The sequence below is a fragment of the Tamandua tetradactyla genome, chromosome 13 (assembly GCF_023851605.1).
Source record: "Tamandua tetradactyla isolate mTamTet1 chromosome 13, mTamTet1.pri, whole genome shotgun sequence".
Taxonomy (NCBI): Eukaryota; Metazoa; Chordata; class Mammalia; order Pilosa; family Myrmecophagidae; genus Tamandua; species Tamandua tetradactyla.
Window position 1 is genome coordinate 95,995,858 of NC_135339.1, and position 26,441 is coordinate 96,022,298.

General features: G+C 40.3%; 1 protein-coding gene and 1 pseudogene across 1 annotated transcript in view; one reads left to right on the forward strand and one right to left on the reverse strand.

Moving 5' to 3' along the window:
* The window catches only part of LOC143654489 (olfactory receptor 13A1-like), a 104,755-nt gene that overhangs the window by 21,753 nt on the left and 56,561 nt on the right, over positions 1–26,441 (forward strand). The window lies entirely within an intron of this gene.
* On the reverse strand, positions 20,923–21,812 carry LOC143654488 (olfactory receptor 4A47-like; annotated as a pseudogene).

The window sequence follows — 26,441 nt, forward strand, 5'->3', positions numbered from 1 at the left end:
ATCCAAAGAGTAATCCATCCACAGAAACACAGCCACAAAAGAGAAAAAGAAAAATCCTTTCCAGAGCTGGACCCCATTCCTCTGGTTTGCCGATCAAGAGCTTATGTTGATATGTTTCTCTGTGTATCTCCAGGTCCTATGTGCCCCCCCCTTTCCTGCAGGGCCCAGACATTTTCAGATGCAAAAAAACCTCTGTTTTTTTTTTTTCTTTTTTCTTTTTCTGGCATCCCTGGTTCCTCTGAACTGGGGCAAAAACCAGTGGCTTCTGCTTTTACTTGAGGTTCAGCTGAGCTGGGGGCCTACACTTATGGTTCTGGGGGGTTTGCAGCTGGTCCAGGTGGTCCAGACTGGGGTACACTGTGTGTCTGGTCACTGACATGGCCCCAGAAGTTGTTCTGTACTGTTCCTGGCTGTTTAGTAGCTGCTCTGAAGGACAAACTAAATTCCACACCCGCTAAACTGCCATCTTCCCCCTGCTTCCATCTTAATAGTCTTTAGGTTACTTCTTAAACCTAAATTTAATTTGTATTTACAAATGTCTTAACTTCAATACCTTCACATGCTCTGGTTCTATATTCCTCCACACTATCCCTTCAAGTCATTCTTGTCACAAACTTCATCTTTATACATACATAATAGCATATGCTTTTCATTGTTTTTTTTTTATGAATTTGTGTTTTCAATCATGTCAGAAGTAATAAAGATGGCAATGCATACAAAAAATGCAATTATTCTGGCATTTATAGACCCATATAGTTACCAGTACAAGAGACCTTTGTTTCTTCTCACAGCTTCAAGTTACTGTAATATGCCTTAAAGTCAGGCAGTATGAGACCTCCAGCTTCGTTTTTTTCCCTCAAGATACTTTTAGCAATTTGGGGCACCCTGCCCTTCCAGATAAATTTGCTTATAAGGAAAGTTATTGTATAGGGTCCTTTCCTTTCAACATGGACTCCATTTAGCATTTCTTGTAGGGCAGATCTAGTGTTAACGAATGCCCTTAGCTTTTGTTTACATGAAATGGCTTTTTTTTTCATTTTTCATTTTTGAAAGAGAGTTTTGTTTGATATAGAATTTTGGTTGACAGATTTTTTTCTTTCAGACCTTTAAATATGTAAACCTACTGTCTTTTGGCCTTCATTTTTTTTTCTAATGAGAAATCAGATGTTAATCTTATAGAGGCTCCCTTGTCTCTGATCTATCACGTCTTTCTTGCTGTTTACAAAGTTTTTTTGTTTGTCCTTGAGTTTTGACAATTTATAATGTGTCTCATTGTGGATTGTTTTCAATTTATCCTGCTTGGAGTTCATTGAGATTCTTCCTTTGCCAGATTTGGGAAGTTTTGGTTATTATTTCTTCAAATATTTTTTCTCTGTTATACTTCTAGGACTCCTATGCTATGCATGTTGGTATGCTTAATTTGTCCCACAGGTGCCTCAGGCTCTGTTCATTTTTCTTTATTTTCTTTTCTTTCTGCTATTCAGAGTGAATATGTTCAATTGTTCAAGTGCGTTGATCCTTTTTCTCTCAGTGTCAAACTGCTGCTAAGGACTGCGATTGAATTTTTTTCATTTAAGTTATTGTACTTTCCAGCAATAGAATTTCCATTTGGTCTCTCTGGTATTTTCTTTATCATTATTTAAACTCTCATCTGTTCATGTGTCATTTTCCTGATTTCCTTTAGTTATATGTCTATGGTTTCCTTTAGTGCAGTCATCCTATTTCAGAGAGATGACCTTTGTTAGTCAGGGTTCTCTAGAGAAACACAACCAACATGAGAGATCTTTAAATATGAGACTTATAAAGTTGTATCATGCCATCATGGGAATGGAAGAATCCAAAATCCATAGGGCAGGCTGTGAAGTTGGTGATTCCAATGAAGGGTCTGGATGAACTCCACTAGCTCACTGAAAAGCAGTGAAAGAGACCCTCTTCTTCCTTAAAAACCTTCAACTGATTGGATTATCACATTGTGGGAGGCAGGCCTTAGTTGATTGCAGATGTAATCAGCCACAGATGCAGTCAACTGACTGATGAATTAATACACCAGCCTTGTGGTTTATCAACCAGCCACAAAATATCCTTGCAGGAGCAGTCAGTCCAGTGCTTGTCTGACCAGACATCACTTGGCCAAGCTGACACCAGAACGTAACCATCACAGCCCCCCCTCTTGTCAACTTGGCAACTGAAACACAGTTAATTTCCAAATAGATTACAATAACAGACATTTTTTGCCTAACTATACTCAACTGTCCTGTGTACAACTGGAAATACTCTCTATTTCTCCAGAATAGGGTGTAAATCCTTAGGTAACATTCACTCTTAAATTTCATATCCTATGACTTAAATACTATAACATGAACAATACAACTCATGTCATGTGATAAGAGGAAAACAAGATATTTGTTTCTGTACAAATGCAAACATATTCATAACAAAACAGTGAGGTAATAGTCATATAATCACAGTTCTCTTTTCTGTAATTGCCCATGTGATCATAGTTCATATTTATCACTACCTTCTTCTACTATCCATTCCATTTTCTCTACCTCAGTAGGGTAAAGAAAAGCACTTCAGCTGGCCATGGTTCTTTGCCTGGTGAGGTGACCCAGACCTTCATTCCTGAAGTATCTTGGCCATTGGTAGTTCTGCCTGGATTGGGTTTTTGCAGTTTTCCACTGACTTTAATCACAGAGCATGGTGGTAATGAGAGAGGTCCACGGGGATCTCCTGTATTCCAGGAAAACTCTTCTTTACCTCCATTGTGTAGTTGTAGTCGTATTTCACCTTGATAGTCAGGATCAATCACCCCAGACAGAACAGTAATCCCTTTTCATGACTGTTAATTCAGTGTCATGAGAAGCCCAAAGTGGCCAGGTGGCAGTCTTAATTTCCATTTCAATGGAAACATTGTTATGTCTCCTGGAAACAGCACTCCTCCTTTTGGAAGTAAGACCTTTAGACCAGCAGAACTTAAGGTTTCAGGGACAGGAAGCAAAAATTTTCCTAGTGGATCACTAAGGGTGATAGTGAGTGGTGCCAGTCCCACTTCCGACCCTGGATCCATGAATCCTGGCTAGGGAGAAACAGTACCATAGAGTGCTTATTCAGATCATACACAGCCTCCTGGAGAACATAGTCCCAGCCCTGAAAGGTATTGCCACTTAGTTGGCAACATAATTGGGTCTTCAAAAGACCATTCCACTGTTTTATCAGTCCAGCTACCTCTGAATGATGGGAACATGGTAAGACCAGAGAATTCCATGAGCCTGTGCCCATTCCCACACTCCATTTGCTGTGAAGTGTGTTACTTGGTCAGAAGCAATGTTGTGTGGAATACTATGATGGTGGATAAGGCATTCCTTAAGTCCACGTATGGTAGCTTTTCGGGAAGCATTGCATGCAGGGAAGGTAAACCCATATCTGGAGTATGTGTCTATTCCAGACAGAAAAAATCACTGCCCCTTCCATGATGGAAGTAGTCGAAGGTAATCAACCTGTACCAGGTAGCAGGCTGATCACCTCAGGGAATGGTGCCATATCGGGGGCTGAGTGTAGGTCACTGCTGCTAGCAGATTGGGCTCTCAACAGTGGCCATAGCAGCTAGGCCTCCATGAGTGGAAGTCCATGTTACTAAGCCCATGCAGAACTTCCATCCCTACCACCATGACCATTCATGAGCCCATTGGGCAATGGCAGGAGTGGCTGAGGAAAGAGGATGACTTGTATCCACAGGCCAGGTCATTTTATCCACTTAATTATTAAAATCTTCCTCTGCTAAAGTCACCCTCTGGTGAGGATTCATATAGGACACAAATGTCTTCATGTTCTTTGCCTACTCAGAAAAGTCTATCTACATACCTCTTCTCCAGACCTCTTTGTCACCAATTTTCCAATCGTGCTCCTTTCAAGTCCCTGACCATCCAGCCAAACCACTAGGAACATCCCATGAGTCAGTATACAATTGCAGTTCCGACCAGTTTTCCTTCCAAGCAAAATGAACAGCCAGGTGCACTGCTTGAAGATCTGCCCACTGGGAGGATTTCCCTTCACCACTGTCCTTCAGGGACATCCCTGAATGGGGTTGTAGTACTGCAGTTGTCCACTTTTGGGTGATACCTGCATATCATGCTGAACCATCTGTAAACCAGGCCCGAGTTTTCTCTTCCTCAGTCAAGTGACTATAAGGAACTCTCCAAGAAGCCATAGCTCTGGTCTGGGAAAGAGAAGATAATGTGGCAGAAGTGGGGACCATGGGCATTTGGGCACTTCCTCATGTAACTTATTTGTGCCTTCAGGACCTGCTTGAGCCCTGTCTCATATACCAATTCCATTTTATGGTTTGGTAGGTCAGACAACACCCAGCTCATGATAGGCAACTCAGGTCTCATGATAATTTGATGGCCCATGGTTAAGTGTTCAGTCTCTACTAAGGCCCAGTAGCAGGCTAAAAGTGGTTTCTGAAAAGGAAAGTAGCTATCTTCAGCAGATGGTAAGGCTTTGATCCAAAATCCTAAGGTTCTGCATTGTGATTATCCTATAGGGGCCTGCCAGAATCTCCAAACAGCATCTCTATTTGCTACTGACACTTTCAGCACCATTGGATCTGCTGGATCATATGGTCCAAGTTGCAGAGCAGCTTGCATAGCAGCTTGACATTTCACAGAACCTCCTCTTGTTCTGATCTCCACTCAGAACTAGCAGCTTTTCTGATCACTCACTAAATGGGCTGTGGTAGCACACCCAAATGAGGAATATGCTGTCACCAAAATCCTAAAAAGGCCAACTAGCAATTGTGCCTCTTTTTTGGTCATAGGAGGGGCCAGATACAACAGCTTATCCTTCACCTTAGAAGGGATATCTCAACATGCCCCACACCATTGGACACCTAGAAATTTCACTGGGGTGGAAGGCCCCTGCATTTTTGTTGGATTTATCTCCCATTCTCTGACACACAAATGCCTTACCAGTAAGTCTAGAGTAGTTGCTACTTCTTGCTCACTAGGTCCAATCAACATGATATCATCAATATAATGGACCAGTGTGATGTTTTGTGGGAAGGAGAAATGATCAAGGTCCATGCAGACAAGATTGTGATATAGGGCTGGAGAGTTTATATATCCCTAAGGCAGGACAGTGAAGATGTGCTGCTGGCCTTGCCAGCTGAATGTAAACTGTTTCTGATGGTCCTGACTGACAGCTATTGAGAAGAAAGCATTTGCCAGATCAATAGCTGCATACCATGTTCCAGGGGATGTATTGATTTGCTCAAGCAATGATACTACATCTGGAATAGCAGATGAAATTGAAGTCACAACCTGGTTAAGATTACAGTAATCCACTGTCATCCTCCAAGTTCCATCTGTTTTCTGCACAAGCCAAATAAGAATTTTTTTCCAAATAGGAAGAACCACCCCTGTATCCTTCAAGTTCTCAAGAGTGGCAGTAATCCTTGCAGTCCCTCCAGGAATTTGGTATTGATGCTGACTCACTATTTTGCTAGGTAGGGGCAGTTTCAGTGGCTTCTACTTGCCCTTCCTACCATAATAGCCCTTGCTCCATGAGTCAGAGAACAATGTGAGGATTCTGCCAGTTGCTGAGTATGTTGATTCCAATTATGCATTCTAGAACTGGGGAAATAACTACAGAATGGGTCTGTGGACCCACTGGACCCACTGTGAGATGGACATGAGCTAAAACTCCATAAATTACCTGACCTCCATAAGCCTATACTCTGACTTGTGGACCAGAGTGATATTTGGGTCTCCTGGAATTAGTGTCACTTCTGAGCCAGTGTCCAATAACCCCCCAAATAGTTGATCATTTCCTTTTCCCCAGAGCATAGTGACTCTGGTGAAAGCCCACTAGTCTCCTTGGGGAAGGCTTGGAGGAGGGTTAATAGTGTAAATAACTTCAACAATAACAGTGTTGAAGGATCCTTTCCCAAGGATACCTAGCCCTACCCACATTAGAGGGGCTCTTGCTCTGAAAACTCTCTCAAGTCTGGTAGTTGATTAAGGGGCCATGACTCTCTGTTTTTGTAATTCAAGTTAGACATCTGTCCACAACCTATAATTCTTCCTCTTATACAGTGCAAACAAATTTAGTAGACTACCCATAAATTTTACTTCTAGGTACCCCGTGAATTACCTGCCAATGCTGTATGTCTCTACGAGTCAGATTATTTTGACTGCTGCTTTGAGTCTGCTGTCCATTATGATGGCCACACCCGCCTTGTCTATGGTGATTGCCACATGGCTTCTGCCAACTTGGGATCCAATCATCTCCACTGTGTTTAAGGATTCCAGCTCAGTGACAGCAGTTCCCCTAGTAATATCTGACCCCCAGAGGAGGGCAACAGAGCTCTTCAAGGATGATAGTCTTATGAATTGATTTATCAAGTTTCTGGCAAAATATCTGTCCTCTGGACATTCCTGGGGTGTGAGAAGTTCTTCCATGATAAATCCACTCTAATATACCCATCTCTCTAAGCCACTGGATCCCCTCATCTACATTATACCAGCACAGTTCCAGGATTTTGACCTCGGGTGATGTTGGCATAATGAAACATGATCCATGTTTCAACCAACCACCCAAATAAATGGTTAATGCCCTTTCTAACCCCTTGAGGTACAACATTGAATGCAGAGTCTCTGCTTAGTGGGCCCATATCAAAAATTCAGCTTGATCCAACTTTATATTCCTTCCACTAATATCCCATACCCTTACTATTCATTCCCACACTTATTCTCCTGATTCCTATCTATATAGATTGGAAAATTCATGCAATTCTTTTGGAGTATAGAATTCCTCCTCATAGGCCACACTTTGTACCTCATCTTTTGGGGCCTGTTGGGACTTTCATCAAATTATCCATCTTGAAGAAAAGATGGATGTGGGGATGGGTCATGAAAATAAATAGAAGTGTCTTTCAAGCCAGTTACCTCATGGTATTCTATTGCAGTTTCATCTGGTGAAACAGGATTAGTCACTTCAGACAGAGGAGTGAGGGCTGTTTCCCCAGGGGAGGTGTCTACAGGGTTAGCAGGTACTGAAGTGTTGGTCTTGTTAGGTGGAGGTTGGATGGTAGACTCCTCTGTGGAGGCTGGAGGCAGGGAAGCTGTTTTCTCAAGACAGGCTGGAGATCATGAGGCTCTTTCCTCAGGGCAGTCCATTACAGGTCTATCTAGCAAAGGTTCAGCAGGTTCCAGGGATCCCTTTTCCCCAACGCCATCATTAACGAGCCAGTATCACCATCCCACGTTTCAGGATTCCATTCTTTTCCAATTTCTAAGCCAACTCAGCAGGTAAACTCACTGCCTTCCCCCATACATAGGATATACCTCCCTGGCAATGTGGGACAGAAATCCTGGGATGAACTGGGACCTGGTCTCAAGAGATTGAGTTTTTCTTGACCAAAAGGGAAAAAAGAGAAATAAAACAAAATAATCTCTTCCTCACTTATTTTTTGGTGCATGGTCTGGGAATTGAACCTGGGTCTCCCACATGAAAGGTGAGTATTTTACCACTGAACCACTCTCCCTTACTTTTTATTTTTTATTTTTTTGGCATGGGCAGGCTCTGGGAATCAAACCAGGTCTCCGGCATGGCAGGCAAGAATTCTGCCACTGAGCCACCATTGCATCACCCTCTCCCTTACTTATAAAGAGCAATTTGGCTGGATACAGAATTCTTGGCTGGAAGTCTCTGTCTCAGGATCTGAAAACTACTGCCTTCTTGTCTGCACTGTGCCTGTTGAGTTGTCTGAACTCAGTTTTATGTGGTTTCCCTTTTATGTGGTGAGTTGCTTTTCTTTTGCCACTTTCAGGACTTTCTGCTTCTCTTCAACATTTGACACACTGATTAGTGTGTGTCTTAGAGTAGGCCTATTTGGATTCATTCTCTTTGGGGATTGTTGGGCTTCTTTTATTTGCGTATTTATGTCTTTTATAAGGGTTGCAAGTTTCCTCTTTTATCTCCTCAACTAATCTTCCTAGCCCTTTACTTTCCTCTTCTTCTGGGATACCAATGATTCTTATATTTGTGCACTTCATCTTATCTATCATTTCCCTGAGATCCAATTCAAACTCTTCCATTTTTTCCCCATTTGTTCTTTTGTGCATTTGAATTCAACTGTCCTATCTTCTAGTTCACTTATTCTTTCTTCTGCCTTTTCAAATCTGCTGTTGTGTGCCTCTAGTGTATTTTATATATATACATATATATTTTAAATTTCTTTGTTCTAGTATATTTTTAATCTGTTTTTATAATATCTTTTATTTCTGTGATATCTGTTATTTTTCTACTCATTCTTTCAAATTCTTCTTTTTTTTTTTTTTTTAAAGGAAAGACAGAGAGAAGGAAGGAAGGATAGAAGGAAGGAAGAGAGGAAGAAAGGGAAACATCTTTTTTAAACATTTTCTTGTTTTATTGTATTTTGTTTCTCCGTTTTCGTTACATGGGCTGGGGCCGGGAATCGAACCGAGGTCCTCCGGCATAGCAGGCAAGCACTTTGCCCGCTGAGCCACCGCGGCCCGCCCTCAAATTCTTCTTTATGGTCTTCTGGTGTCTTCTTGATCTCCTTCATGTCATTAGCCAACCCATTGAATTTATTAGGAGAATGGTATGAACATCTTTGGTTGATTAGTTGTTTTGAAGTCTATGTCTCCTCTGGTCTTTAACTTGGTCCTTTGGCTGGGCTATATCTGTCTGCACCCTCACGTGCTTTGTGATTTTCTGTTGACTTTGAGGCATTTAATCATCTTGATATGTTATTTTGGAATTTGATTTTCCTCAGTAATCTAAAGTTTTGTATTTGCTTGGATTTGCATTGAAGGTCTCCTTTTGTGCTTGATTTGTCAGCACTTCCCTGCCAAACCAAGGCCTGGACGTCATGCAGGGAATGTAACTGTACTTGAGGGTGTGTTTGAAGCTAGGCAGATAGGCAGTTTGCCAGACTGCACTTTCTGCATCTTCCTAACGGTTGGCAATATTAAGCCTCCTCTTCCAAGCTCTCCACAGCTGCAGCAGCTGGCTGAACTGGATGGAGACACAGTACAATTCCAGTCAGGTCCATTGGTCTTGGTGTATGCTGAGAGCCACTAACCCTGGGGCTGGGGGTGGGCAGTGTGCACCTTAGAGGAGATTCTGCTTGTGGGCCCTGTGGGGCTGGTGGCCCCCAGGCTCATGCTTGGAATGACCTTGGGCTGTGGGATTGAGTATGTTAGCTTCTTCTGATCACTGCCAACCTGGACAAGCCTGCCAGCTAGGCGGGGCATGGGGTGTGAGATGCAGGCATGTGGGGTATGAAGAGCAGAGGGCATGGGGCATGGGGTGGAGTGTGGGGTGTGGGGTGGGGCACTGGGTGGGTGTGTGGGTGAGGGTAGCAGGAGGGTTTGGCATGTGGGTTCATGGGGGTGGGGTGTGGGGCGCATGTATGGGGGTCTTTGTGGCTTTCCCTCGCAAGTCCCTGCGATACTGGGGGCAGCTCGTTCCTTGAGGTCTGAGGCAGAGGGTAGGCCTCAGTGCAGCCACTGCCATGGTTTTGTCTTTATCTCTTTCAAATCCTTTTTCCTGTTTTCTTTTGGCTTGCTCTTTTGTTATTTTTCCTGTTTCTTGAGTTAAATGTTCATCTCATTTATATACATATTTTAATAATAAAAACAATAAAGCTATAGAATGTCTTATGACATCAGTTTTTGGCCTTACTCCATAGTATTAAGTAATATAAATCAAAAACAATAAAAAAAAGAAAAAAGAAACAGTAAAAGTTTAAGGAGAATGGGCCACAGAATTGGAGATTTTGCCATGCCTTTCTCATAATTCAACTATTAATAATAAAAAGAAAATTTGAAGTTTGCGTGTTATAGTATACCAAGAAATGATGCAAAACATTGGTATATTATGATAGATGTAAGTCTCCCCAAAAATTACTCAAGTGTATATAATTATCCCCAGTTTTCAGGTAAGAAAATGGTGACACGTAGGAATTTTCTAAAGCAAATGTAATATTTTGTTCCTTATGCCTCTAAGGGTCAATACTCTTTGCCAATGTCTAGAGAACATTTGTAAAACCTGATCATGTTTAGCTGAAAGGATTAAGTGAGGTGATACTTGTAAAGTGCATAGAACATCTTTTGGCTCATAGCACAGACTCCATAACTATGGGGCATCACTTCTTGTTGTATTAACACCAGGAAGACCTCATTAAAAACCTTTACAGTGTTTGGATGAACGAACCAGATTCGCCCCCGGCTGTGTGGTTTGTAGTTTGCTGTTTGAGGCATTTTGCTACCTGGTGGCTGGGGAAGGCCCATCCCTTGGTCCCCGGGTTCCTGGCAGGTCTTCAGGCCACAGGAATGCAAGGACTGGGCTATGCTTTCTGTTCCCCTGGCGGGGAGTCCTGTTCTCTCTCATTACATCTCTGGGCACACTCATTTTCTGATTATTGATTCAACGTCTGCTTGCCTCAACCCCTTAGGTTGATTAAAATAAAGAAACTAGAAAACAGCACCTAAAACATCACAAACTTTTTCAAACAGTAAAGGAACCATTTCCCGTGAAATGTTGGCCATTTGATATATGCCCTTTTAAGTATACGGAAACAAATTGATTTGGGGTAGTCTCAGCCTGGACATTCATCTGGGGAACTTTACTCAGCAAAGCTGGTCTGCCAACCTTAGCGATTGGACGTCCCTGGTGCGGGAGTGGCCTGGGCATCCGCGCCTGGATGGAGTAGGTGAGCGTCGGTGGTTTTAAGGTGGCTGGCTCACGCCTCGAAGCATGCCTGTCAGATGTGAGCGTGCAGCCAGCAGCGTCTCTGACGGGGCCCTGCAGGGAGGAGGGGTCCCTGCAAACCCTTGGGAGAGGCCCGAGGCACCTGCGCGCCCACGAGGAAGTGGGATGGAGCGATTCAGGACACCTGGGAAGACGGGGCAGCTGAAGAGACCCCTGGCAACTAGCAGGTGCCCTGGGAGAGACAGACAAGGGGGCTGGGAAGGCCCGAAGCCCCTCCCCACGGTTCTGCCTGTAGGCGAGCTCCCGGGTGCGGGGCGCCCGCGGCTTGGGTCTCTGTGCTGTCGTGGGGGTTGGAGCCTAGATTGCTCTTTCCTTTGCTTTCATCTTGACCCTGTTTTACATCCAAGCCAGGAAACACCTGCTGCCTTGAGTTGGCGTGATCCAGTTGACATTTGAAGTCTTTACAAGTGGTTTCCTTGAAATGCCATTTGATCTTTATCTTTCCGGAGAGTTATGCCATGTGCCACTGATTTCAGAAACAGGCTCACCTGGGGGAGCTTCGTTTTATTTTGGCACTTTAATTTAACAGAGAATGGAGTTCAAGGAATGCACAGGCACAATCAGATGCTGCCCTTCTCAAAATTTCAGAGGAAGGACAGATGTGCAATTAACCCACATGGGGGAGGCACAGCCTTCTCTGCTGGCCCCTGGGCCCTGCATCCTGCACTTAGACATATTTGCCAAAATGAACCCAGTGGGAGTGAGGCGGGCCTCAGGGGACGTCGCCCTCAGCTGGAGGTGGGCGCTTGGGGTGCAGAGAGGGGCCTCTGGGCCCACGGAGACGGGTTGACCTGGAAGGGCTGTTGACGCCTTCTTAGCAGGATCTCTGGCCTCAGTCTCCTCATCTGTGGGATGGATAGCGAGAACAATATTAGGGGGAGACTCACCCAAGGCCCCCTCCCAGGCCCAGTTAGAACTCAGCACCCTCTGCGTGCCGGAGGCTCCCTGAGGACACGCAGGACAAGCGGGAGTCACGCAGAGCAGAGAAGGGATTCACGGCTCCCCACCCTCCACTCCCACCCAGAGCCGCCACAGGGCAGCCAGCCCCGGCCCCCCGGACAGGGCCCCTAACCCTGCCCCGGCCCCGCCTTGGACCCCGCCCCGGACCCCGCCCCAGCCCCTGCCCCAGGAGGCCTCCTTTTCAAAAGCTGACCAGAGGGCTCTGGGTGGGGCAAATTTCTCCCTCAAACACACACATCACAAACACAAACTCAGACACACCACAGACACACAATTGACACCCACTCAATCCCCTTCACGCATACACCACACACACCCATATAAAAAAGTTTTCTTGATTTGAAGTGATTCCCTTTAATTTTTCTTAAATCTTTACTCTTGGTATTCATTAGAAGGTGACAAAACATATTAGTGAGAATTTAGAGTAACTGCTAAAACACTTAGAAATAGCTGAGCTTGCTGGCCTGGAGGGACACTTGTGCTCAAGGCTGAACTTTAATATTGCCCCCTTTATAATTTTCTACTGTTGTTTTCCTGAGTTCAAAAAATAAAGTAAAGCGTATTAACATCTGAACGCCAGTGATGATGGAGCGCTGATGGGTGTCAGGGTCTGGGGGAAGGTAGATGGCAAACACACAGGGTGGTTGAGGAGAGTTGGACAAAGGGACTGTTTACAAAGCGTGGGCAGATGGAAACCCCCAAGGGAAGAAGCCTGGGGCTACCAACAGTGGCGTCATTGCGGCAGGAGTGGGGCAGAAGGGGCTGCCCTGAGAAGAGTCCTGCCCCCACTCTGGAGGCTGAGGGTAGGAGCCCAAGGGCACAGTCCAGGCAGGTCAGCCCCCAGCGCAGAGTGGGGGGGGAGGGCAGAAAGTTCACCCAGCCCTGGGATACAGGGGAGCTTCCCAGGCAGGCTGGGGACAGCTGTGATAAAGGGGGGAGGGGGCTGCATGAAGACCTTGACAAGCAATAAAGTGCAGTTCCATGATTGACACGTGAATTGGATTCTCATTTGCTGTCTCCATCTCCCTGGAGTTAAATGAGCTTAGTTTGTGTATCTGGATTTTTTCTGGTGTAGAATGTGTTGAAATCATTACTGCATTTTGAATAATATAAGGAATAGAATTGCGATTGATCCTTCTATTTGTCTTCCCTTATTCTCTAATTCCAAATTATGTTTTTCTTAAGAGAGTGTAACTGAATAACTACAGTGGACTTTTAATATCAAATTGTGTGTGGGCACAGGATTTAAATAGGAATGGAATAAACCCAAACTGGTCCCCAGTGAACTGAAAACTCGCTTTGTCCTTGAGTCACAATCAGGTCAGCAGCACAGCCAGCAGCTCAGCTCCTTCGGCTGTTACACAGGCGCAGTGACGCTCACGCTGGAATTCTCATCCACAGCAAAGGGAAGTGTCTGCTGAGCAAAAGTCTGCTATTTTGATTAAACTTCTTTAGAGGTATGTTATCACTTAGCTTCTCTGGGCAGACTCTGGGTTTCATCTCTTAGCATCTCCAAACGTCTGTGTCTTCATTTCATCTCTTCTCTCTGTATCTGAGCTTTTCCCAAAATGTTCTCCTCTTAAAAGGAATCCAGTAAGTGAATTAAAACCCACCTTGAATGGGTAGGGTCACATCGTCATGGAAACAACTAATCAAAAGGGCCCACCTAACAATACATCTGCCTCCACAAAATTGCATTAAAACAACATGGCTTTTCTGGGGTGCATAGCAGTTTCAAACCAGCACAAGGAGAATCACTCTATATTCCCAGCCCTGGTTTCCTTCATGAATACACTAGGAGGTAGATGGCAGTAACTAGAGCACTCAGAGACTGCTCACTTCTCCTTTTTGGTTGGCCTGGACAGAGATGTGCAATACTCAGCTCACAATGGTGGGTGTCCATGTTCCCCCCGACCCAGAGGGATGACCCATCAGGGAGTGTGGCTCAGGGACTCTACAGCCTCTCCCATCCTGGAGAAGGACAAGTAGGAGCAGACACCCGTCTTTGCCTGCATTGGCTCTGACCCCTGTTGACCACATGTAGGGTCCACATAGATATGGGATCCATGTCCTCAAGGACCTGGCTCATAAATACCATTTCTTCTGCACAAACCAAGCACATGTGTAGTTTACAATGATGGAGAACTGAAATGAAGCATCATGGGATCAATTTTGGGAGTATGGCCATGTTAACAATATTAAGTCTTCCAATCCATGAACATGGGATAACTTCCACTTATTTAGGTCTTCTTTAATTTCTTTCAACAGCATTTGTAATTTTCAAAACCACACTTCTTTTGTTAAATTTATTCCTAAGTATTTTATTATTTTTGATGCTATTGTAAATGGAATTCTTCCCTCAATTTCATTTTAGGATTGTTTATTTCAAGATTATACAAGTAGGATTGATTTTTGCATACTAATCTTTCAACCTGCAATCTTGCTGAACATGTTTATTAATTTAGTATATTTATTATATTATTTCTAGTTGATATCTTAGAATTTCCTATATTCAAGTTGATGCCACCTGTGAATCAAGGTAGCTTTACAGCTTCCTTTCCATTCTGCATGCCTTTAATTTCATTTTCTTGCCTAATTATTCTGGCTAGAGCTCCTAGTACATTGTTGAATAGACATGCTTGTTGCTTGATATTAGTGGGAGAGTTTTCAGTTTTTCACCATCGAATATGATGTTAGCTTGTAGAGTTTTCATAGATGCTTTTTATCAATCTGAGGAAGTTTCCTTCTATTTCTATTTCCTTGAATGTCTTTTATCACAAGAGGGTGCTGGATTTTGTCAAATGCTCTTTTTTGTGCCTATTGAGATGACCACAAAGTTTTGTTTTTTATTCTATTGATATGGCATATTACATTAATTGAATTCTGTATGCTAAACCAACCCTGTACTCCCGGGATAAATCCCATTTGTCATGGTGTATAATCCCATTTTGAACTGATAGTATTATTTTGTTGAGGACTTTTGTGTCTTTAAATATAAGATATCTATAGATTTCTTTTGATGATTTTTTCTGATTTCAGAATCAGGAAAATACTGGCTCACAGAATGAATTAGAAAGTGTTCCCACTTCAGTTTTTGGTGGAATTTGTGCAGAGTTGGTAACATTACTTCTTTGTATATTTAGAAGAATTCACCAGTGAAGCAATGTGGGCCTGTGCTTTTATTGTGGGTAGTTTTTGATTACTAAATCAATTTCTCTACTTTTTTAAGGCAATGCAGATTTTTAATTTCTTCTTGAGACAGTTTTGGCAGTTTGTGTCTTTCTAGGAACATGATTGATTCATCTAGCTTTTCTAATATATTGGCTTAAATTTGTTCATAATATTCCTTCATAATTTTGCTCATTTCTGAGAGGTTGTTGATGATATCTCATCTCTCATTCTTGATTTTACTAATGTGAGTCTTCCCTCTCTTTTTACTTGGCCACTCTAATGGTTTGTCAATTTTGTTGACTGTTCTATCCAAAGAACCAACTTTTGGTTTCAATGATTTTCTCTATTGTCTATTTATTTTCACCTTCTTTCTGCTTGCTTTGGGTTTAGTTTGTTGTACTTTTTTTAGTGTCCTAAGGTGGAAAGTTAGTTTATCAATTTGAAATCCTTCTTATGTAGGCTTTTACAGTATACATTTCCTTCTAAGCACTGCTTTGGCTACATCCCATAAGTTCTTGTATTTTGTTTTTTCATTTTAATTCATATCACAATCTTTTATAGTATTACTTGGGATTTCTTTTTTGACCCATTGATTATTTTGGAGATTCCCAAATTCATTTCTGTTCATGATTTCTAGTTTCATTCCACTATGGTAAGAGAACATTCTTTATAATATTTCAATCTTTATAAATTTATTAAGATTTTTTAATGACCTAACGTATGGTCTGTCCTGGAGAATGTTGCATGTGCACTTGAGACAAATGTATACTCTGTTATTGTTGGGTGGTGTGTTCTATTTATGTCTGTTAGGTCAAGTAACTTTGTAAAGCTGTTAAAGTTATCTATTCATTGCTGATCTTCTACTACTTGTTCTATTGATTTTTTAATTGGCTTGATATATTTTCTTAAATTTTATTCTGAGATAATTATGGGTTCACAAGGAGTCACAAAAATAGTTCCTAGGGTACTGTGAATCTATTGCACATCACCCCCAATGGTCACTCAGTTTGATTTCACAAGGTTTTTAAAGATTTATTTTTAATGATGGTAAAAATACATATAATATAAAAGTAATTTTAACCATTTTAAGTGGACAATTCTCAACATTAAATACATTGACAATACTGTGTAAATTTCACTACTATTTCCAGACTCTTTTCAGTATCTCAAACCAAAAGTCATATGCACTTAGTAATAACGTCCCAGTCCCCCCTTCCTCCACACCTGGTGTTCTGGTTTGAAACTGTTATGGACCCTAGAAAAGCCATGTTCTTTAGTCCTGATTCAGTATTGCTTGGTGGGATCTTTTTCTTAATTTTAAATTTTGAAAAACATTTTTATTGACAAATCTTCACACACATATGTTCCATACATGGCTTACCATAAATGGCTTACAATATCATCACATAGCTGTGTACTCATTATCATAATCTTTTTTTATTTCGTTTTTTTCACTGAATTATTTATTTATTGAAAAAAATATTTTCTATATATGGTACATTGCCAAGGAGACTTACACCCCGGGAGTCATGTCCCACATAGTGGGGAGGGTAGTGAATTTATCTGCAGATTTAGCTGAGAGGGAGAGAGAGAGACTACATCTGAGCAACAAAAGAAGGTCTCTGGGGGTGACTCTTAGGCATAATTATAAGTAGGTTTATCTTCTCCTTTGCAGGAATAAGTTTCATAAGGGCAAGCTCCAAGTTTCATGGCTTGGAAATTAAATTGGGAATCCTTAATACTTGTAAGAATATGAGGAATTCCAAGGGTGGGGAAGTTTGATGTTACTACATTTGTCCCCAGTCCCTCAAGGGGATTTTGCAAATAGTTTATTTTCTGCTTGTGCTGGTTTTAAATTGTTATGTATCACAGAAAAGCCACGTTCTCTTTCATGATCCAATCATGGGGGGTGAGATCTACTGTCTAGGGTAGAAGTTTTGATTGCATTTTTCCATGAAAATGTGACACACCCAATTGTGGGTGTGGCATTTTGAGTAGATGGAGATATGACCCTGCCCATTCAAGGTGGATCTTGGTTAGTTTACTGGAGTGCTTTAAAAGAGAAAGAATTTTGGAGAAACCTCAGGTGCAGATATAGACACAAATATTTGGAAATTTAGATGTCAAGAGACACAGTTGCTTCATAGCCGACAGACCTGCAGATATTTGGAGATGCTTGTAGTGCCAACAGAGAGAGCAGATGCCTAGACAGAACTTTTTGGAGATGTAGAGCCCAGCTGATGTCATCATGTGACTTCCCATGAGATACTAAGCAAGTCAGGACCCAGAGTTGTGTCCCAGAGGAGCTTAGTGAAGGACCAAAGACAGTTAGAGAGGAAACCACTGGCATCAGAAGCTGAAGGCTGTTTGAAACCAGAACCCAAAGGATCAGCAAACACCAGCTATATGACTTCCAAGCTAAAAGAGGTGTTCCAGACCCATTGGCCTTTCTTTCTTTGTTTAAAAAAATTTTTTATTATAAAATATAACATATATACAAAGCAAAGGAAGAAAAAGTAAATAATTTTCAAAGCACTCTTCAGCAAGTAGTTACAGAACAGATACAAGAGTTTGTCATGGGCTACCATACCATCATATCAGATTTTTTCCTTCTAGTTGCTCCAAAACACTGGAGGCTAGAAGAAATATTAATATAGTGATTCAGCAGCCATACTCATTTGTTAAATCCCATTTTCTCTGTTATACTCCTCCTTCTCCTTTAATCCTCCCAACCTCTATAGATCTTTAGGCAATGCCTGTTCTGACTTTTTCATATTTGAGAAGATGTGTCCACTCTAAAGAATTGGGGGATGTAATTCATTGATAATCCTAGAGAGGCTTGTCCCTTTAAGTTTTAGGATTAATCTGACCTAAGAACCCTCCAGGAATTATATGTTACAGGGAGGCGAACCCAGTGCATGAAACCTCTATAGAGCCTCAGTTTGAGCCCTAGGTATTCTTAAGAATTAACAGGAGTGATGTTTGTTGGAGTTTAACAAACCATGGCAATTAGCACTATCTAATTGAAGCTTGCATAAAAGCAGCCTCCAGAATAGCCTCTTAACTCCACCTGATCTTTCTCAGCTGCTGATGCCTTATTTTATTACACTTCTTTCCCCCTTTTTTTGTCAGGAAATAATTGCCAATCCCATGGTGCCAGGGCCAGATTCATCCTTGGGAGTCACACTCCACATTGTCAGGGAGATCTTCAGCCTTGAATGCTTGTACTACATAGTGAGGACGGCAATGATTTCCCCTGCAGAGTTGGGCTTAGAGAGACAGGTCACATCTGGTAACAGAGAGGCTTAATGGAAACAACTACTAGGCCTTATTAACCATCAGCCTTTCTTTGCCCGAAGTTTCTTTCCCTGGATGCCTTTGTTTGGACATTTTATGGCCTCAGACCTGTAAACTTGAAATTTAATAAATTCCTTTTTTAAAAGCTGGTTCACTTTTGGTATATTGCATTTTGACAGTGTTAACAACTGAATGCACTGCCCAAGATACTCTGGGATGTATCAGGGTATTACATTAGACTGTACAGAATAACAAGATCTCAGTCCCTCTTCTAGGTTTCATGTAAATGTTGTGTAAATCAACTGACCTCACAGGTTAAATTGGATAGTGTGCTACAGAAAATATATATTTTTTTCTCCATGTATACAAAAAATAGACATCTATTGCAGAATTATTTGTTGGAGAAAAAGATTGGAACCAACATGAAGATGACTGTATACACACATTTTAGAATATCTCCTTTAGGATGTGTTTTCCAGTATGAGGATTGATGGAAGTTAGTTCCATATGAACTGGTATAGAAATGCCATTGCAAGTGGTAAAATGCAAACTTTTACACACAGAGATATATTCCCATACAGGTATAAATGTAATATGCTTTTATTTATAAAGAAAATCCTTGAAGCATCTTGAAAACAAAGTCCTGGGACACCTAATACTCGGAGCTAGAATTCTGCAGCTAAGAAAACATTATCCAATACAGCCACAGTTTAAAAAGTTTAAAAAGCTGAACAAGAGATCAAACTTTAATTAGAGATATGGAATGAAGCAGATCTGGTTAGGATTAAGGTATAATAGAACAAAGAGTAAAGGATGATATTGTCTATATTTTAAATCTTCAAGCTCTGTGGGAGACCAAAGGAAGTTATGTTTACTTGGTGCAAAATTTATATTTCTGTAGCACACTATCTAATTTAACTTGTATGGTCAGTTTATTCAAACCATAATGACATGAATAATTACATAAATAACTTGACTAGGGAGTGAGATCTTGTTGGTTGTACAGGTTAATGTGATGTCCTGAAATACCCCAAAGTAATTTGGGCAGGGAATAAAAAAAAATTTGCAAAGCCTTCTTGAGGAACTAGGGGGAAATGTAGAAATATTTAACTTTCCCAACTGGGGAATTCCTGATATTCTCATAAACTTTGGTGACTACCAACTTAATAGGCTGAGCCCTCAATCTTGGGGCTTGCCCTTATGAAACTTATTCATGCACAGGAGAAGCCAAGCTTACTTATAATTATACCCGAGTCACCCCCAGCCAACCTCTTTTGTTGCTCAGAAGTGGCCTCTTTCTTGAAGCTAAGTCTGCAGGTAAACTTTGTGACCTCCCCTATAGATAGGCTATGACTCCCAGGGATTTAAATCTCTCAGGGATGAGCCGGGACCCAGAATTTCAGGAATGAGAATGCCTTCTTGACCAAAAGGGGGAAGAGAAGTTTCAAAGAGTCAAAAGATCATTTTGAATGTTATCCTTAAGATTATATATTTTTTAGTCTTTAGTGGATTAAAATAGCTGAAGGATACACCTGAAACCATTGAAGTGTAATCCAGTAGCCTTGATTCTTGAAGATGATTGTATAATTCTATAGCTTTTACAGTGTAATCATGTAATTATGAAAATCTTGTGGCTGACACTCCCTTTTATCCAGTGTACTGACAGGTAAGTAAAAAAATAAGAGCAAAAATAAATAAATTATAGAGGAAATAAGGGGTATCTGATGTTTTGGATGTTCTTTTTTCTTTTTTGGAGTAAAGAAATTGTTCAAAAGTTGATTGTAGTGATGAATGCACAACTATATGATGATACTGTGAACCTTTGATTGTACACTTTGGATGATTATATGGTAACAAATATATTTCAATAAAATTACATAAAAAATAAAACAGAGCCAGTAACTGCCCCCAAGTAGATATTTTGGTGGATTTGATTACAGATAGGTGAGAGATTTATACTTTGTGTTATGCTATTTTTGTGTGGCATCCCTTTTTATTATTTATTGTTATCATACTTTCAATTGTTTTATTTTAAAATGTAGATGTCTGGGGGTGTAAGTGTAGTTCAGTGGTAGAATTCTCACATGCCATGCAGGAGACCCAGGCTCAATTCCAAGTCCATGTGCTTCCCAAAAATCAAACAAGCAAAAAACCAAACAAAATACAAACAAACAAAATAAAAATTCAACAAATGGTGCTGTAAAATAATAAAATGTGATCCCAGCATACAGCATAAAAAAGTAGATGCTTTACATACTAAAAAGTCATATGTAGTATAACTGAAATTAAATAAAAGAGGACTGTCTCTGTAGCATTAAATAAACTACTATAATATGAAGGACAAAGTTAATTGACAAGAATTTAACTAAAAACAAAGCTAAGAGGAAGAACAAAATTAACTTGGATAATGCAGAAAATAAAAACATGATATAACTCATTAAAATCATTAATTGTTACATATTAATTATTGACTCGACACTATAAATGCATTTCGACTTTCTAGGTGCAATGATAGCCTAGACATTAAAAGATTTCATTAGAGTCATCAATAACCCAAACATATATTAAATTATTCGATTATCATTATGCTAAAAGCTTTGAAGTAAAGGAAAGGATGTATCAGATTTAAGGTGACTTTTGGGTTCCAAAGTGATGTTCCCTAAAGCCAAATGAGTCTCTTCATTGAGGATGACACACTTATTTACTATCTATGACTTTTCTTCTCCAGAGCATCTTTATAGCATTTGTCATCTCTAAGTTTCTCAGAGCATAGATTAAAGGGTTTAGCATGGGGGTTATGATTGATAAAATACACTCAATGATTTGTCAATAGGGAATTTTCTAGCAGGTCTTGCATACATAAAAATACAGGGAACAAAGAAGACAATCACAGGGATGTGTAAACCACAGGTAGAGAGAGCTTTCCTCTTCCTTTCCTGACTAAGGTTCTTTCGGGAGTGCAAAATGACACCATAAAGATGAGTAGGAGCAGAAATCCAATGCTGCAGATCAGCCCTCCATTGACTGCTACTAGGAGGCCAATGACATAGGTGTCAGAACAAATGAGTTTCAATAAGGGGTACATGTCACAGAAAAAGTAATCAATGACATTGGTACCATAGAATGGAAGCCTGTAAAGAGAGATCAGTTGAATTACTGAGGGTAGAAATCCCCCAATCCAGGACACTATTAGCAGCACAACACACACCTATTGCCTCATGATAATCAGATAATGCAAGGGTTTACAAATGGCTGCATAGTGGTCATACGCCATTGCCAACAGAAGGAAAACCTCTGATCCACCAAATAAATACTCCATATAGAGCTGGATCATACAAGCTTAGAAGAATATGTTTTTTTGTTGAAAGAACAAACCTGAAATCAATTGTGAGGAAATGACTGAGACATAAATGACATCCGTAAATGACTGAGACATTTCATGACAGTTACAGTCATGAAATCAGCAAGTTGCCCACCATGGTCAAAATGTAGGACAGTGAGAACATAACAATATGTGCTTTCTGTTCCTTTGGATTCTGTGTGAGGCCCAGGAGGGCAAAGTACATCACATTGTTCCTTGGTTCCATCTGTTATTTTATAGATGCTGACTTTAGGTTTCAAGATAGCTTCCCTGCAAATACCTCTTCTAGTTCAGAACAACCACAGAGGACAAAACCTTGCATTTCTTTGTGTAGGTATATTGATTTTATATGGCTATGTGTCTGTTGGTTTTCTCCATAGGCTCTTCTGAATATTTCATAAAGTTATTCATTGCATTGTAAAACCATTAAAAAGAAATTTGTCAAAGAAAAAAAAAGAAATTTATTTGTCCTGTGGTGATGCATGCCGCCACATTACCCCAACCTCCCAGATGCTTCTGGTGTTGTCCAATACAGCCATGACTGTGGCTTGTGTGGCCTTGGAGTATCCGGGTCTTTCTCATCTGGAAGGTATGTCAGCAGTGAGATGAGAAAACATAAATTTTGAACCAAATAATAATCTCTTCCTTTGATCTCACACAGATGTTGACATTTTAAAATACAGTCAATATCTTTTACCCTATATTCAGATTTACTCTAGTCCTAACCAAGTCCATTTAATTTATATCTCTAATTGAAATATGATATCTTTTTCAGCTTCTTTAACAGTTGCTGTATGGGGTAATGCTGACTTTCAGAACTGCAGAACTATAACTCTGAGTCTCAGGTGTCACACAGATACCCAAAGTTCCAAGCAATGGCTGGGTTATACACAAAGTGCTTACCACATCACAATTTAGATAAAACAGTTAAAACTTGGGAATATATGTGACTGCTATAAAAGCCTACAATTTAGGAACCTTTACAATAAGTGTCATTGAACATTTTGTCGTTAATTATCAATTGTCCAATCTCTGTGCATGTTCTAGCCCCTGATAACTTATGCTCTTAAATTCAATTCTCAGCATTTTCTCATTATAGTTAGTTAATATTAGTGAGGCCTTACAATATTAGTCCTTTCATTTCTGGCTTCTTTCACTCAATGTAACATCCTCAAGGCTCACCACCTAGTTGTATGCCTCACAACTTAATTCCTTCTTGCAGCCACTCATTATTCCTTTGTATGCATACACCACAGTTTGCCCTTCTGTTAATCTGTCAGTGTACCCTTAGGCCACCTACATGCATTGCAAATTGTGAATAATGTCATTGTAAACACCAGTGTACAAATATTTTCCAAGTACATACCAATTAATATTGCTGCAGCATCACGTGGAGCCCTGTACTTAGCTTCCTGTGGGACCATCACACTGGCCTCCAGAAGGACTGCTCCTTTCTACTTCCCACCAACAGTGAATGAGCATCTTCCTTTCAACACATCTTCTCCAGCTCTTGTAACTTTCTGTTTATTTTTGAAACAGTTTTATTCACACACCATACAATCCATCCTAAGTATAACCACATAGTTATACATTCACCACCACAATCTATATGAGAACATTTCCATTTCTACAGCAAAGAAAGAAGAGGGGAAAAAATAAAAAGAAGAAATAATAACATGAATCTCAGATCCCTCCTGTACTGGGTTGAAAGGATTATGTGCCTTAAAAAGCCATGTTTTAATCCTGATCCAGTCTTGTGGGAGCAACAATTTCTTTTAATCCGTATTCAATAATAATGTAGGTTGGAATCTTTTGACTAGATTATCTCCATGGAGATGTGACATGGGTGGGCATTTACCTTTGATTAGAGGGAGATATGACTCCACACATTCCAGGTGGGTCTAGATTAGTTTACTGGAATCCTTTAAAAGAGGAAACGTTTTGGTGAGAGTCTCAACAGAGCCATGAGATCCACAAGATGCAGAACCCACACAGCCAGAGACTTTTGGAGATGAAGAAGGAAAACACCCCTGGGGGAGCTTCATGAAACAAGAAGCCTGGAGAGAAAGCTAGCAGACATTGCCATATTCACCATGTGACTTTGAGAGAGAAATCCTGAACTTCACTGGCCTTTTTTTGAATAAAAGTATCCTCTTGTTGGTGCTTTAATTTGGACATTTTTATAGCTTTGCTTTAATTTGGACACTTCCATGGTCTTAGAACTGTAAACTTGTAATTTACTAAATCCCCCCCCCCTTTTTTATTAATTAACGGAAAAAAAGAAATTAACCCAACATTTAGAAATCATACCATTCTACATATGCAATCAGTAATTCTTAACATCATCACGTAGATGCATGATCATCGTTTCTTAGTACATTTGCATTGGTTTAGAAGAACTAGCAACACAACAGAAAAAGATATAGAATGTTAATATAGAGAAAAAAAATAAAAGTAATAATAGTAAAAAAAACCAAACCAAAACAAAACAAAAACCTATAGCTCAGATGCAGCTTCATTCAGTGTTTTAACATGATTACTTTACAATTAGGTATTATTGTGCTGTCCATTTTTGAGTTTTTGTATCTAGTCCTGTTGCACAGTCTGTATCCCTTCAGCTCCAATTACCCATTATCTTACCCTGTTTCTAACTCCTGCTGGACTCTGTTACCAATGACATATTCCAAGTTTATTCTCGAATGTCGATTCACATCAGTGGGACCATACAGTATTTGTCTTTTAGTTTTTGGCTAGACTCACTCAGCATAATGTTCTCTAGGTCCATCCATGTTATTACATGCTTCATAAGTTTATCCTGTCTTAAAACTGCATAATATTCCATTGTATGTATATACCACAGTTTGTTTAGCCACTCTTCTGTTGATGGACATTTTGGCTGTTTCCATCTCTTTGCAATTGTAAATAATGCTGCTATAAACATTGGTGTGCAAATGTCCATTTGTGTCTTTGCCCTTAAGTCCTTTGAGTAGATACCCAGCAATGGTATTGCTGGGTCGTATGGCAATTCTATATTCAGCTTTTTGAGGAGCCGCCAAACTGCCTTCCACAGTGGTTGCACCATTTGACATTCCCACCAACAGTGGATAAGTGTGCCTCTTTCTCTGCATCCTCTCCAGCACTTGTCATTTTCTGTTTTGTTGATAATGGCCATTCTGGTGGGTGTGAGATGATATCTCATTGTGGTTTTGATTTGCATTTCTCTAATGGCCAGGGACATTGAGCATCTCTTCATGTGCCTTTTGGCCATTTGTATTTCCTCTTCTGAGAGGTGTCTGTTCAAATCTTTTTCCCATTTTGTAATTGTGTTGCCTGTCTTTTTGTTGTTGAGTTGAACAATCTCATTATAAATTCTGGATACTAGACCTTTATCTGATATGTCATTTCCAAATATTGTCTCCCATTGTGTAGGCTGTCTTTCTACTTTCTTGATGAAGTTCTTTGATGCACAAAAGTGTTTAATTTTGAGGAGTTCCCATTTCTTTCTTTCTTTCTTCAGTGCTTTTACTTTGGGTGTAAGGTCCATAAAACCGCCTCCAATTGTAAGATTCATAAGATATTTCCCTACATTTTCCTCTAACTGTTTTATGGTCTTAGACCTAATGTTTAGATCTTTGATCCATTTTGAGTTAACTTTTGTGTAGGGTGTGAGATATGGGTCTTCTTTCATTCTTTTGCATATGGATATCCAGTTCTGTAGGCACCATTTATTGAAGAGACTGTTCTGTCCCAGGTGAGTTGGCTTGACTGCCTTATCAAAGATCAAATGTCCATAGATGAGAGGGTCTATATCTGAGCACTCTATTCGATTCCATTGGTCGATATATCTATCTTTATGCCAATACCATGCTGTTTTGACCACTGTGGCTTCATAATATGCCTTAAAGTCAGGCATCGCGAGACCTCCAGCTTCGTTTTTTTTCCTCAAGATGTTTTTAGCAATTCAGGGCAACCTGCCCTTCCAGATAAATTTGCTTATTGGTTTTTCTATTTCTGAAAATTAAGTTGTTGGGATTTTGATTGGTATTGCATTGAATCTGTAAATCAATTTAGGTAGGATTGACATCTTAACTATATTTAGTCTTCCAATCCATGAATACGGTATGCCCTTCCATCTATTTAGGTCTTCTGTGATTTCTTTTAACAGTTTTTTGTAGTTTTCTTTATATAGGTTTTTTGTCTCTTTGGTTAAATTTATTCCTAGGTATTTTATTCTTTTAGTTGCAATTGTAAATGGGATTCATTTCTTGATTTCCCCCTCAGCTTGTTCATTACTAGTGTATAGAAATACTACAGATTTTTGAATGTTGATCTTGTAACCTGCTACCTTGCTGTACTCATTTATTAGCTCTAGTAGTTTTGTTGTGGATTTTTCCGGGTTTTTGACGTATAGTATCATATCGTCTGCAAACAGTGATAGTTTTACTTCTTCCTTTCCAATTTTGATGCCTTGTATTTCTTTTTCTTGTCTAATTGCTCTGGCTAGAACCTCCAACACAATGTTGAATAATAGTGGTGATAGTGGACATCCTTGTCTTGTTCCTGATCTTAGGGGGAAAGTTTTCAATTTTTCCCCATTGAGGATGATATTAGCTGTGGGTTTTTCATCTATTCCCTCTATCATTTTAAGGAAGTTCCCTTGTATTCCTATCTTTTGAAGTGTTTTCAACAGGAAAGGATGTTCAATCTTGTCAAATGCCTTCTCTGCATCAATTGAGATGATCATGTGATTTTTCTGCTTTGATTTGTTGATATGGTGTATTACATTAATTGATTTTCTTATGTTGAACCATCCTTGCATACCTGGGATGAATCCTACTTGATCATGATGTATAAT